The sequence below is a fragment of the Candoia aspera genome, chromosome 6 (genome assembly GCF_035149785.1).
Source record: "Candoia aspera isolate rCanAsp1 chromosome 6, rCanAsp1.hap2, whole genome shotgun sequence".
Taxonomy (NCBI): domain Eukaryota; kingdom Metazoa; phylum Chordata; class Lepidosauria; order Squamata; family Boidae; genus Candoia; species Candoia aspera.
The window spans coordinates 66,441,042-66,456,422 of record NC_086158.1 but is presented as its reverse complement, the minus strand read 5'-3'; the positions used below and the strand labels follow the sequence as shown (position 1 = coordinate 66,456,422).

Genomic DNA, 15,381 nt, shown 5'->3' with positions numbered 1-15,381 from the left:
GGAGGTAGTACTTTTTATATCCATGTACTTTCCTCCCAGCTCAAGGACAGGAGGAAGCACATTACTGTTCCTATATATATAAGCCCTTACTCTGCATAATAATAGGCCCAACCCAGAACATATTTGAATGACCTTTGCCACCTACCAGAAAGATTCTTGGCATGAATTATTAAAAGCAGAACTATTTTGAAAGGCACAAGGTGGAAATATGAAAAATAGAAAAGTCTCCCTCACCCCAAAATTTGATCTGCTCTATGTCCATAAACGAGGGACCGACAAACCACCCTCTTTCAGTAGGCCTTTTAATGGCTTATTATATTGCTTTTAATAGTTGATATATGTTAGTTGGTTGGTTGGTTGGTCTTAAATACATCCCAGAGTTGGGAAGATTACAGCACTTTATAACTGCTATAAAACAATTATAACTCATTCATTCATTCATTTAAATTTCTCAGATTACACATTTAGCCTATCTGCTGGATTCACTTTCCTAAGAATGGTCACCAGAAGGCACAGCAGCTGATTCAACCCTTGTTCCCCTTTCCCTTGGTGACTCTAAAGGGGTGAGAGGAGGAACAGATGGAATAGAGCAAATCTGTTTTGCCCTAGTGCACATTGGAAGTATCCTTACATTGTTCTGAAAAGGGCCCATTTATACTTTTTGGGCCAAGTGACTTCAGCTGTAAACCTAAGTTTAACTCTAATGGACTTAAACCATCTAATCTGTCCACCCATCACTCTTTTTTTTTAAAGGATAAATCTGGTTGTTTTTCAATTTATATCTTTCTTTCAGCAACAACAATGGTGTGGATAGGTTGATAATAGTAGGTAAAATAATGGCTTTCTAATCTTCCTTAACTGGTACGCGCAATTGCCTAGGACATCTTCTAGTTTGGTCAGCATCATCACACTGATGTTATGGACTTTGCCAACTATTACAATAAAACTAAGACTACCAAGCAGTCTTGGAAGACTATGCAGCATTTACCAGCCATTGCTCAGTTATAAGATTAAAGTAATTAAAGATACAGTAGCCATTTCCTTGAAAGCCAGTTTTCCTGCCAGTGATGATGTGCCAGGTTCAATCACATAACCACATGGCTTAAACTTTGGATACAATATGCAGCTGCTTTGCAGATAGAGAAGAGAAGAGAAGTTAATTGTTTTTATAATAGCCATACAAAGCAGAAAGTGCCCCAGAAATTGCAGGACCAAAAAAGAAGGGAAGAAAACACAAACAAAGAAATCCAAACCCACCAACCCAGGCAATTGGTTGTAATATTTGGATCTTATGTTTAATAGTCTTAGACCACCATCCCCACCTCCACCTAGTAACTGTTAGTCAACAGTTCTACATCACATTGGTTTGGAATAATTTGTCAGTAATGTGGCATTATGATCAATAAAAAGACACTTACGTTTACCTTATCAAAGTTAAGTAAAGGATAAAGGGAACCTGAAATGCAAATAAATGCTACTAAGCAATCATATATCAAGGTTGCAAAATGCCAGAGTTTCTGTGGATCCAATTCTTTCATACATCTTTGATTTTATCTTCTTCCATCTTCCTGGAAGACAGTTGCAACATTCATGATTTTGGTAGAAGGGAGCAAATGCTACACAATTGTAGTTACTTCATTTACAATGTAAAGTACGTCATGCTGTTCTGCAGAACTAAGTGTCCTTTCATTTAGACAATTAATTTGAAATTAAACATTAATAAATATACTGGTGGTAACAAATGATACATTCTAATTTAATTAAATATAGATTATTGTGCATTTTGTAAATGGGACATTTTTATAAGGAAATATAATGGAGTTGTTATGTTTCCCTTTTATTGTGGGAATAAGCAAGCTTCTCACATATTTGGCTCTTAATGTGGTCTCATTAATTTTTTAAAAAATAGCTATTTTAATTGTCAAGCATTAGATAGACTGCAAGAAAGATTTGACACTTAAATTTCAATTTTGCAATATGCAATTTTAATGAAAATTCTTGCATCCCACTTTATGACCTGTCATCTAGTTCTTAAAGACATGGATTCTTTATTCGAGAAGTTGGGCAAAGTCTACAAAGAATGCACCAAACATACATACATACATACATACATACATATATATATATAATTTGCAATGTTTTTTTAGAGATTTTTCTCTGGTGGAAATCACCTACTTCTGTCTTCTTTGCAGGAGGCAGCAGTAACATAGAAGCACACAGTTGTTAATTGGCTAGAAGCCTCAAATTAAGAGTTATGAACAGCTCCCTCCTAGCCAGTCAGCAACCATGCATTTATATCATGCTGCTTTAAGCTATTTCCTGCTGGCACTGCTGCCTCCAATGGTTATCACTAAGGAACAGGTATATCCTCTATCCTGCACTGCCTCGCTTCACAGAAGGGATTATTTCTGCTAGAAAGCCACCTCTTTCCATACTGAAAGTACATATTAAACATCTTGATTGTCATTTTATTAACCTCTTTAAGTTCTGATTTACCTTTCTGGCTCCATAAGAAACCAAGCTGCAGATCATAGAAAAATGCTAATGATTTGGCCCTGGCAGATATGGCATGTTTAGCAGAAATGAAAGCTTCTCCCATTTTTCCTTCTAATATGTTTGATACTCCCTCTCAGGATTTGAGAAGCATGCATGATATGAGTTTAAATAGAGAAAGTATATGTAGCTTGATATGGCTGTCACTGTACCATCACCTTATCTTGTCAACCACTGTTTTCTTTCACCACTAATCCCAGTTCACTGCATTGTTCTGGGGCATCTTGGTGAAAAATAGAAATCCCAAGTTGGAGCCACCATGTGCTTTACAGAAGATGTGTTTTTCCTAAGAGTGTCTGGGAATTCTGCAATATCTGAAAAATTCTGGGAGAAGATAGTGGCGCTCAGAAATTCAAATGTGGGGAAAAAATTAAACAATTTAATAAGTTCAACTGAATTTGGAATCCACAGTCTACCATAGCTTTTCCAGCTTAGGGTTCTCCACATTAATGGACTACATGTTGTATACCCAGTGGGCGGTTTCAATTCTAGTATTGTTTTTCTTCTCCTCTCTCTGTTGTTATTTTAAATGATATTTGTTATATTAATGCATGCCACTTACAGTTGTTACAGTGATTGAGGTGGCTTATAAATGGTTTGAATAAATAAATAAACTTCAGAATTTCTTACATGGCTGAGAATGGTGGGCTTAGTAGATCCAATACATTTGGAAGTACCAGGCTGAACAAAGTTAGTCTAATATTTTATTTATGGTAATGACAGACAACATTTGTAATAGGATGAGGCCGAGACAATAAAAAATAAAAATCAATAGCTGAGAGTCACAAAACCAGACACTGATGTAATGATGTCACCAGAGCGGTTGATTTTGTGTGATTTCCCCATTCTTTCTTTGGATTTATTTTGAACTCTTAAATGAGTTAAATCTACTGGCCTTTTCTTCTTAATATCCAACTGAAAATTAAAGACATAACCTTGGGAGACTTAGAAGAGAACAAAAAAATGCTACTAGGCCATATGCAATGCTGACTTACCCAAGATTTATAGGAATGTGTTTTGCTAGCATGGTACTTTTCAAGTATTATATTTGAAGAGATGTATAGGAAGACAGATATATAAGCAGACAGATTGATGAGACACAAAAAATACTTTTTCAGTCAACTCATGCCCTGATCGCTATGCATCTGGACTACTGCAGTTGACTGTATGCCAGGCACCATTTGGAAGCAATTAGTCCAAAACTCAGAGGCCAGACTGCTGATGGGACAATCCCACCATTGCTGAGTAGCACCAATTTTGAGGTCCCTGCACTGGCTTCCTATTAGCTTTCAGGTCCAATTCAAAATGTGAGTTATTATAGTAACTCAATAGACACTATCTGGCCAAAGTCAACTCTGCCCATCCATGCTTGTCATCTCAAAAAAGCCTGCTGATAGTCTCTCCTCTCTGTGCGGTTTATGGGACTCGAAAGAAGTAGCAGACCTTTTCTGTGGCAGCCCTCTTGTTACAGAACACATTTTCCCAGAGGCCCAAATGGCACCTTCTCTTCTTGTATTTTGAACAGTTTTTAAAGTCTTATTTCATCAAGCATTCAGCTTGCATTTAGTGTCTATGTGTTTGTTCAAACTTTTTATTTTTATGTAGTGGTTGTTTTTATTACTGGATTTTGTTTTGCTTTCCTCTAAGTCATCTGACTGGTATGGTTAACAAATACAATAAGCAAATAAATGAATAAGCAAATAATAAATAAAAATGACTCCCTTTAGAGTGAAATGGTTGTAAAAATGTTATCCTAGCCACCCCGTTGTTGATGTTTATAGAATAAGAACATAAGAGCCATGCTGGATGAGGTCAAAGGCTTATCTAGTCCAGCATTCTGCATCAGACTGCATCTAATCAAATGCACTGAGGAGGCTCACAGACATGGTGGGAAGGTCATCACCCTATCAACTGGTAATTATGGGATGCCGCTTGTGATTCTGTAGGTGGCAAGGAACTATGAACACTACTAAGCACTGGTAGCTTGATCCTCTAAGATTCAGTTCCATTTTAAAACTGTCTAAAGTGATAGCCACATCTAAGAGTAGTGAATTTCTTAGGGACCGGGAATTAAACAAAAGATATGCAGTTTTTGATGCACTTCCCCAATATTTAGGAATAAGGATTGTTTTCTATTGCATGATAGCTTCCCTTATACTTTTGAGGTTTTGTAAGAATTTTGTAAAGTTTTTCTTTTCAAAATTGTTTGAAGTTTGGAAAGTAGCTGGTTCTTTCTTTATTAGCTCCATGTGCTTGCTATCAAACAACAAAAACTGCCTATGAAAATGAGCAACATATACTGGTTTCTGCTGCTGTGTTTCACTATTGCAGACATGCCCTCTGGCAGAATGCATCCATGCAAGTTACCCTGCCTTATTTTGAAGATTTCAGAAGTACCTATTCACTGGAAATGCTAAATTGTATCATTGTATTGGGGAAAAAATGGGGAATATCAACCACATTCTAACAGATTTAGCCTATAATGGCAATTTAAGACATGCAAGTACTGTTAATGTACAAAATTTACACTAGAATTTAACATGGCATCAAGAAAGACGGTAATGAGTTTTATTGAATGGCTGGTATGACTGATCTTTATTTCATTTTCTACTCATAGATCCAAATATGTGAGTCACATTATGTAACTCTCAATTTCAATATTACTTGTCTGCTTATTTTATAATATTTAAATGATCCCATCAACAATATCACACTTGCATCAGGAAAAATAAATACACGAAGAAAGCAAAGAGGGTTCAAAGTATGTGCTAGCATTAACAGTTGCATCACTGCATACCCAAGTCCGTAGTTTATATTTTTCTATGCAATACATCAATCATTATAGTAGCTTTTCACGATTTTTTTGTGCATGGACTTCCATGTACTTGCAAGCTGAACAGCAAGCTAAACAAGGTCTACTTGTGTTCCAAGCAAAAGAAAGAGAATATAGGTTGTCCTCATTTAGCGACCACAATTGGGACCAGCAAGTCAGTCATTAAACAAAGTGATCACTAAGTGAAACCGCAACTCCGCTTATGATCTTACTTCAGCTTTTGTCCTAACTGCCAGGAAACACGCTGAGACAAGGAACTGGTCTCTAATGTTTTATTGCTTGTACATAACAGGAATCCTAACAAACTGAAGAAGCATGGGAAAACCCCAGCCATATAAACCCCAAAGGTTAAGGCGGTCCCGATCTGTGTCTCTTTGAATGGCTACCTAATTCCTCAGTGCTACGCATGCGCTTAACAGTCTGGATGGGAGCCCCCTGCTCGCCATCCTTACTCATGACAGCTTTCCTTCGCTTTATAGACCTGCAAAGGTCGTAAATGTGAGGATTGGTCATAAAGTTACTTTTTCATCACCGTGGTAACTGTGAAAGGGCCGCTAAACAAGGCAATCATTAAATGAGGACGACCTGTAGCCAGAACGTACATTAAAAAGGTGTGATTTTAATTATACACTTGCAAGTGCTATCTTAACGTTTTACTGCTCCCCCCAGCCCTGTGGAGGTGCCCTTTTCCTTTGGAGTTCTCTCCATTAATGAAATCTGACTGCAGTAAAAAGGACCTCATAGAAAGATTGCAGACTAATAAAGCTTCTGCATTGCGTGTTCACAGGCTTTTTGTTTTAATAATTGGCCCACAGTTTGGTCTGTCATTATATCAGGCAGTTTGAGCTTAATATAATATAATCTATATAATTAGAATATCTGTATACTACTAAAACTCTTGTGTCTGTTTGTAACCTTTAGATTGGAGGAACAGTGCATCATAGGGCAACAATTTTTGAACCAAGGTACCTCAGATGGGCTAATTTATAGAATGTGTCCAAAATCCAGGACCCATTAGTGCTGTGGGATTGAAATTTGGCAAAGTTGTGGCCGCTTCAATGCCACTGTGTCTTCCAACTACACTTCCCAGAAACACATAGGTTGCATGGCACAACAGAGGATGGGAGGGACATATCCTTGCCTCCTTCCTGCCTCCCACTGGCCCCTGCACCCAATCGGCTGGTGGCATGGCCCGACAGGTAAGTGACAATTGGCTGCTTTGGAATTGAGACTGAAATTTGAAATCTCTTAACAGCAGTGGGCAGCTATGAAAGGATGAGGGAGCAACTCAGATGCCTGCTGGTGAGGTAGGGCTGGCTGAGGGACACCAGCAGGCACTGGGTGAATCGTCTTCCTCCTTGGAGGGAGGGGGCCCTTGGGGACATGCCAGGATGGGGAGCAGGAGTGCAGTTTTCCTTGCGGTCCATGGCTCCCTTTGTTCCCCCTCCCCCCAGGAAAGTGGCAGGCAGTTCCATGGGTCAGCCAAGGAGGAAGAGGAGTGATTTCCAACACCCCCTGCCAGTTTCCCATAAGCAAAATCAATGGAGAAGCCAGCAGGAAGTCAGAAGTCGTTCCCACTCCCACTGCTTTTTTGCCTGCCTATGGTCATTCTGTCTCTCTGTTTAGATAAGGAAATATCTCTGAAATGATGAGCCAATGGGTCACAAGTCATCTAGTACTTCTATAAAACCTATATGGCACTTTGGTGGGATTTCTCAATACACAGAACTGTGTTGAGTTGGATATTCTACTTCTTTCTTTGTGAAAGGCACATATCTCCATAAGCAAATAAAAGTTTTTTAAAAAGGTATAACTGCAATGATCTCTGTAGGTCTCTGTCTATGGATATTAATTGTTTTAGCTCTCCATTCATATCATTACAGTTTATGCACAAAAATCAAGCGGAATTCCATGGTATGTCTCTAACAACATAGCCCTTGTATATCACTGCTTCTGTTTGGTTTTGGTCCCTCACTGAGCATTTTGCTGAAACCCCGGTCACATATATGCATTTCTTTGTCTAGCTGAATTGCACAACTACATCCCAGACTCATCTATAGAAAAATCATGGAAATAATGGAACCGGACAGCATAAGTAATGCTTTTCACATCTCCAACCTCAGACTTGGTTGCCAAATGGTGAGATTGGCTGTTTTTAGACCAGGCTAAGCTCTAGCCTTTAACCTTCAAAGGCAGCAAAATCAGGTAAGAAACCTGTGCCATGAGAGCAAACCAACTTTGCCATTTCCACCTTAGCTGGCCATTGTGACCCACACATGATCTCACACCAATATATGATTGACCTCTGGCCTAATCCCCAAAGCTACCCAAGTAACAGGTGTAAATGAAAGAAGAAACTGTCTGAGAACAGGCAGCTTTTCTTGCAACAAGGTAAAAAGGATGGAGAGAGAAGTGGAAAAGAGTCCCAAGCTCTTAAGATGCAGAAAAACCAAGCAGTGCCTCAAAAGATGCAGAAAAACCAAGCAGTGACTCAAAAGATGCAGAAAAACCAAGCAGTGACTCAAAGAATGAGAAAGTTTCACTAAACTGGAAAATTTGTTTTCTAAGTAAATGCTTGATATTCAGGAGGGGGAAAAATTAGCTTTCCAGTTAGATAATAGTGCAAAAGATCATGTGCTTCAGACTTGGTGGGGGGAGGAGTACAGGTTCATAACACAATGGACTGTGTAATTGGCTCTTTTGAAGTTTCTAATCACTTTTCTGTAAGATCAAGTGAAACTGACAAGCAAGACAATTGGAAGGCCGACTGTACAGTGATGGCACTTGGGACTCCAACTAGTTTATGCGGTAATTGTTAATTATTTTGAGACTTCCTCTCAAACATAAAACAGATCCGACAAGTTGCCATTTTTTTTAAAGTCCCTGCCAAATAAAAGATGTGGCCATTATTACTGATCCTAGATGAATCATTTGCCTGTGAAGGTGTTATCAAAATATAAGCTCTCCCCTTCAAATATATTTTAAACAATGTTAGCGCATTTTCACATGTCATCATTTGACAGTTCCACCATACTTGCTAGTCTGCCACCAGGGAAATTTACATGCATTTGAATTCATCCTGCCAAGCACAGTCATCCCAGACTGACAGCCTATTTAACTAGGTGATAAGTTAATCTGTATATCATTTGATAGATTTCTGTCTTTTACTCAGGCCATACTTTGCGAAAATCATTCTCTGCTACAAAATTGGCAAATGTGTCATGTATCAACTTCTAGTCTCAGTGGGATTAAAAAAAAATCTTTGTATTGAGTTTTTATGCATTAATCCAAACTAGATATGTAAATTAAGCTCGACTATTTTCAGTTACCAAGGAATGGAACTATTTCATATGATTCTCACTCCCTCATTGATTGAGAATCACACAATCAGTGGAGGATTTTGCCTAAATGGGGGAAATGATCACCAAATCATTAGCATTGATCTGAGTAAAAGTGTCTTTTAAATTGATATACTGTCACTCGTTAGGAAATTACTTGAAAATTATCATGAATTTCAACACATTAAGTCTCCTATTGCATTATTTTATTTTATTTACTTACTTACTTATTTTCTATCCTGCCTTTATTATTTTTATAAATAACTCAAGCTGGCGAACATACCTAATACTCCTTCCTCCTCCTGTGTTATCCTATTGATCCCAATTCTTTCCATTTCATTGCAGTCATTAGCAGCAAGATTTATCAAAAATCCATTATTCTGAATTGAACTGACTGCATGTGTTGGTGATCCATGTCCTAGATGCCCTTCTTCACCAACAACTACTGATTTGGTTTTCTCCCAGGGACATACCTGAAAACTGTGGCATGAGCACATAAACTCAAGTTTAACACAGTTTAAAGAATAACCAAAATTCTCCCATAACCTGTAAATAAACAAACGGACATGAATCCCAGTTTGATTCATGTGCACATTGCAACACATTCACTTTCATCATCACAACCCTAGCACTGGGCTTCTTGGCTTTTCAAAGGCTTTGTGCACTGAAGCGCACCAGGAGGGGGCGGTGGGGAAGGATGGAAAGAAGATGGAGTACTTGGCCTTGCTAATCACAATTCATTATTGGCATGTAAGCTGCATCAGACAAACCCAAGTTTTACTACCAAAATGTAGAGATGTGCCCCCAAATGCAAGCAGAAATGTTGAAGGCATGTTTTAATGATTATACAAATCCTAGAACTGGTACTTGTAGGAGAAAATCAAAATCTAGCAAGAATATTTGATTTTAAATATCTGCTTAGTCTTTAAAACTACTTTTGCATCACTAGAAGGTGCTTCATAATGATTCCCCTTTATATAGTCAATTAGTAAAGTTTGAAGGCTCAGTGGGATATTGTTTATCCAAAACATCTTCAATTTTCTAATGCGAAGTATGTTGTTTTCAGGGCATATGTAGTCTCTACAAGAAGTCAAGTCAACAGGCAAAATAAGACCAAGTTTCTGCATTCCTGAGGAAAGTTAATAGGAATTTTTACCTGGTTTGTCTGAGATCATATCACATTCTATGTTTAAGCTAATGTATTCATAAAATATATGGAATATTTGCCTGAAAATTACATTTTCAGCTTGGTATTTGTAGAGGCATGGCTTGGGTTATACAGGTATTATCTGGTGCAAAGAGCACCACCAACTTAAGGGCTTTTTCCTACTTGTACCCAACCATGGCACAAGCAGCCCTGGCAACATATTTTTTTTTTCTGCCACGTGCCATTTTATCTATCTATCATCTATCTGTCTGTCTGTCTGTCTGTCTGTCTGTCTTATTTATATGGCCACCCATCTCACAATCAAGTGACTCTGGGCAGTGTACAATGTAATGGCATAATGTTACCTTTGCTGCCAGCTCAGAAGTGAAACAGCCTTCTGCCATCCTTAGATGTGCCTGTATCAAGACATTTATTATTTCCCCTTCTTTGGTACCAAGAAACAACACCTTCAAGGTGAATATAGTATGTTAGGCTTTGCTACACCTTATTTTGGAATGGAGGGGTGGTGGCGGTGACAGCAAAGACTAGAAACAGAAGAAGTAGAGAGAGAATATGAATTAGAAATAGGGATAACAAATTTCATGCCAATATAGACAGAAATGCTGGCACTTGCTGCTTTTTCAAAATGATAAAAACAGGGTTGCAATGTCACACTGCAAGCTTTTCCAATTTGTAAATACATGCAATGTCATGGCACATGCACAAAAGGGGCCAAGCTCAGGTTGCGATCCTGTGAGGCTGTTTTTCTCATTCTTCTAATGAGGAGTAAGTTGTTTTTGCCCACTGTTTTCAAGCACAATGCAATATTGACATTAAGAGTGATTGTTGGGAGATATTGTAACTGTAAGTGGATAGAAGCTAGGAGATCAGTGAGATAATATATTTATCTAACTACCATTGAGGAAGGAAGGGCTGACACAACTTATTGGTTACCATGCTCCAAGCTTGCCACAGTAAGACAAAACTCTGTTCAGTTATAATACCTAGATAAAAGTTCTATTAAACATGATCATGCTTAACAGAGGCATTTCCCTGTCTTAAGACAAATGCATTATGGGCCCAGCAGTGTCACTGCATTCTGCCAAATCTCATTTCATCTCTTCATGCAGTGCACACCTGTGGCTTGTTGACAATACCAAAATGAGAGCAACTGAACACCCTGCGACTCTCATGATAGATCAGCACAAAGGTATTTAGCGCAGGTGTTACTGTAATTTTGATATATTAGGAAAATTCGTAACATTCAGTGGCCTCTAATTCACACTTCCATTTATGGGGTATTATGTGGCACAAATTAGTAGAAGTATTTCTTTTCTCTCTTCTTTTTTAGTACCCTCTTAAGAAAGATTATGAACATTTATTTCCTTCAGCCTTGTTCTTTTTTAATTTTATTAAGTTTTTGTATAATGAAACATATAATAACACTTCTAATTTGCATTGCTAAAAAGAATTATTGAATGTATAAAAATGAAAGGAAAAGCTCAGCTGCTGGTTTGCGATCTTTAAAAAACATAACACAGAAGGAAAGGGAAATGGGATAGAGAAAAGAGGAAGCAGAATAATGGAATTTGTGCCAATTTGAAGCTGACTGTGAATCCACTGGCAGCCTTGTTTGAAAGCTGAGCTGATTTATTTCTGGCTTAGCTTTACTAAAAGTGTATCAAAAACATTTTTTATGAAATGCTGTGGTTTCATGGGTTCTGTTTCCTCACTTGCAACAGTTTTTACCTGTCTCCCAGCAGCTTGGCTTTAGTTGCCATAGCAGGTCTTTCAAGGGGAATGGTGGCTTGACATCTTCTCAGCTCCACCTCATAGAAATTGCTAGTTTTAAAAAAATCTGACTTTTTTTATACATACCAAGGCAAATGCATATAACATGGAGTGAGGAGATGGATTATGGATCAGGCTGCAGGTTGGAAATGCCCATAAAAAGCTAAGAGAAAAAGAGAAATCTTGCCGTGGTATCTTGGATATATTTTCGTCAATAAATCAATCCTTCCTTCCCAATTTTTCTACCTAATTCTCTCAGAATGACTTGGGTCACTGAGTTCAGAACTCAGAGAATTGAAAAACATCTTGTTTTATCACTACTTCAAGCTAATATTCCACAGCTAGTAATGTTTTGTCAGTAATCAAGATTAGGCACTGTGCAAACACAAGATCTAAAGTTTCTGTGATGGAACTAAGGCAAAATTACTGTGTATCATTCACAGGGTAAGTTTCTACAGAAATGGTTTTAGCTGATTATTATTTTAGCAAGACAGAGCTGCCTCGCATGTTTTCCTTGTCTTTTTTTTTTACTGTGTTCTTGCCTTTTGGCAATTTATGTTAATAAAATCAAATGTTTTCTTGTGCTCTCTCAATTTAGTTTGCGTGATTCAATAACATAGCTGTGGACTTTTAGTTTAACCTCTACCTTATAGTACCATATTTTCAAATATTTCATATTTACAAGGGCTTTGTTTCTTTTTAGTTATACAATTTTTCACAATTAAGAAAAAGTAACAATTTCAAAAAGCAACCAAATAGGTATTTTATCTGTGATCAATTCATTACATATTTTGAAGACTTTAAATGAAAGCTGAAAACTATATAAATGTTTGTGCCATTTTTAATGATTTTTACACTGTACTGTATATTTAAACTCCATAGTTCTGAATCTAAGCTTTCACGTGGCAAAATACCAATAGATCCCCTCTCCTCTAGAAAACAAAACCATGTAAATCCATCAGTTTGTGTAAAAAAACCTGCATATAGAGACTTAGTGCAAAATACATGGGCACCATGCGAATAGTTTCTATCAAATGGTAACTATGTGCAAACACTCCACTTCTCTCTTCCCATATGGCACTTCAACAGAAGGAGCAGAAGGAGATATTAGAGTACAGCTTGATTTTCAAGCTCATGAAGTATGTTGGGGTTAGTCAGTAACTTGTCTATGTGTGTGGTACGGCACTAGTTAGCTGTACCATATGTAATCCGGGGAGGGGAGGGGAGGAGCGAGGGAGGAAATAACATGCTAAATGCTTCCTTGCTTGTTTTGAATTTTAAGCATTTTTTTCTCTAAAATGAAATACTGATGTTGTCTTTTTGAGAATCAAATGCAAATAAGGACATGTGTCCTATATGTACGTAATCTAAGGGAATGATTTCTTAGCAACAGCAAACATAGGAAGGAGACTATATTGCTTTATTACGTTATTTAAGTGAAGTATACAATTGATATAGATGAATGTATCTAGTACTTTATAATCCAATAACAATACAATTGAAAATAAAAGAGTGAATATTATATTGTTTTTATGATAAATATACTTGGAATATTGTGTGCTGCACTTCTGGTAACTATGACAGATAAACAGACAGACAGACAAAAACAGATAAAAAAGAGCAACAGAAGTTAACTGAATTGATATGCTTCTTAAGACAAAAGAAAATCTTGGCTTTTTGTGTAGGAGAAAATAACGGAATATGAATACATTTTATTGCTGCAGAATATAGTCTGTTAGCCAACCTGGTTAGACAAATTCAGGGAGAAAAGGTCTAGCAAAGGTTACTGAACAGAAAAAAGACATAAAACCAGCAGCAAAATTTGCTGAAATGCCTTGGCTGCTATCTCTTCCTTACTAGTTGCCCTCAGTGGAGTGTTTATAGCTTTGGATTAAGGTACCTTTTCTGAGTTCTGGAAGCCCAAGTCCAGTTTATTTATAAAGCACACTGTAAGACATCTGCTCATTCTGGCTTTTAAACTGGTAGCAGATTTATTTCTGGCAAAGTAGCCACAGGCTAGTTGCACAGAGCACTCAAATTTTGGCTGATAGCAGAGTTTCAGGGTTTTTAATTATTCTTCCAGCTTTTTCCTGGCTTTTCCATGGTTAAAATGCTTATGATGAAGTCATTATTGCTGGCAAAATTAGCCAAACTGTATTGACACTTTGCAGATATGCCATTTTGAGAGTTCAAAAAATTACAACAGAAAGTCATACTATCAAAAATAATATAATACAATTGCTTATTTCAGTTATTTTGTTACTAATTATTTATTTTATTTACAACCTTCCTTTCTTCTTTGGCAAATACCCAAGGCAGCTAACAAAGTTTGAAAAACCAGAACAAGAAATATGGAGTTTAAAACATACAGTAATATACTTTATTTAACATAAATTTAAAAATACCCATGGATTATGCAGATGTGAAGCTCTCAACCCATTCAGTTAAAATTATATGTATGTTTGCATTATCTCTAAGGATCCATTACAGATAAACTGTAATCTGTAATGTGTATTCTTGAGTTTTTAATGACCCTTTCCATTTCTACTTTGAGTCCAGCTAAAACTGCATAGTCTTATAAGTTACCAGGCACCAAATAAAGGGTAAACTGAGGATGCTTTGAACTCAAATATAAATCCCTTCTTATATGCAAAATCTAAATATAAGCTTTAATAGATATGGGCATCCATAACAAACAGATCTACTGCAAATATCCCAATAAGCAAATGTTATTTAACTTCACAGAAGTGTGGGCCAAAAATGACACCACAACCCAGTTTCACATTAAGATGCCTTATAATTTATTATAAAATGCTTGTGTAGAGGGAGAGATCTAATTGTCTGATGAAGATGCCAACCCCTATGGGTATCTCAGAATACCGTACCTGTAGAAAACACTCCTCATTAGCCTGGCTCTGGAGAGTAATACAGGAACAGGAGCTGTGCAAAACTAGTGAGCATTTGCTTCCTGTGAGTTTCTGAAACAGCACTGGATTTTAAGACAATTTTCTAACTAGCAATAAATTGCCTGCCCACCAACCTACCCTAGAAGAAATGGTGCAGTTGGCAGGACCAGCCATAGTCAGCACCTCCTCCTGCATCTGATTAATCAAGAGCTCTGTCCTACAAAGCCCAATGCCCTGGTGTTGCAAGAAATGCCGAATCATCTCATGGGCGGGCAGCTAGATTTTTGCAGCCTTTTGATCTTCCTTATGGTAGTATTATCACTGTGCAAATCTCCATCCCTGTTGTGTGTATCTCATAATTAATGTCAGTAGAACTCCCTCATTATGTTGTTCTTATTTATTCAGTACCTCTTTCCTTTGACCTCCACAGTTCTGGGCTTTCTGGTGGTATATGGCTATTGGCTGAGGTACAAAATGTATGCAGGGATTCTCAGTTATAAAAGCCAACTGATATCACCAGCCCAGTGATGGCTTCTTGATCATTAAAAGTTGAGGGTATTTCATGTTTTTCTAACCTTTAAACAGTTTCATTTCCCATTTGTCTGATTTGTTTTCCTGAAACTATAACATTTTCCTGAACCAGAAGTGTTTGGAGAGCAACATCAGAGCCATTGTTACATATATTTTTGCACTTAAAAAATAGTTTTTAAAAACTCCAATTGTATCGGTGGGGTGGACTCCTAATTAACCAAATCAGAGCAGGCATAAAGAGGGTATATATGCATGTATGCTATAAGCAAGGTATAAGAACAA

At 37.4% G+C, this 15,381-nt stretch overlaps 1 long non-coding RNA gene across 1 annotated transcript in view; it reads left to right on the top strand.

Moving 5' to 3' along the window:
• Positions 1-15,115, top strand: part of LOC134499493 (uncharacterized) — a 23,532-nt gene extending 8,417 nt beyond the window's left edge. Inside the window, exon 3 of the long non-coding RNA XR_010068151.1 lies at positions 14,999-15,115. This is a non-coding gene — a long non-coding RNA (uncharacterized LOC134499493). The remainder of the gene's footprint in view (positions 1-14,998) is intronic.
• Positions 15,116-15,381: the final 266 nt, after the last annotated feature.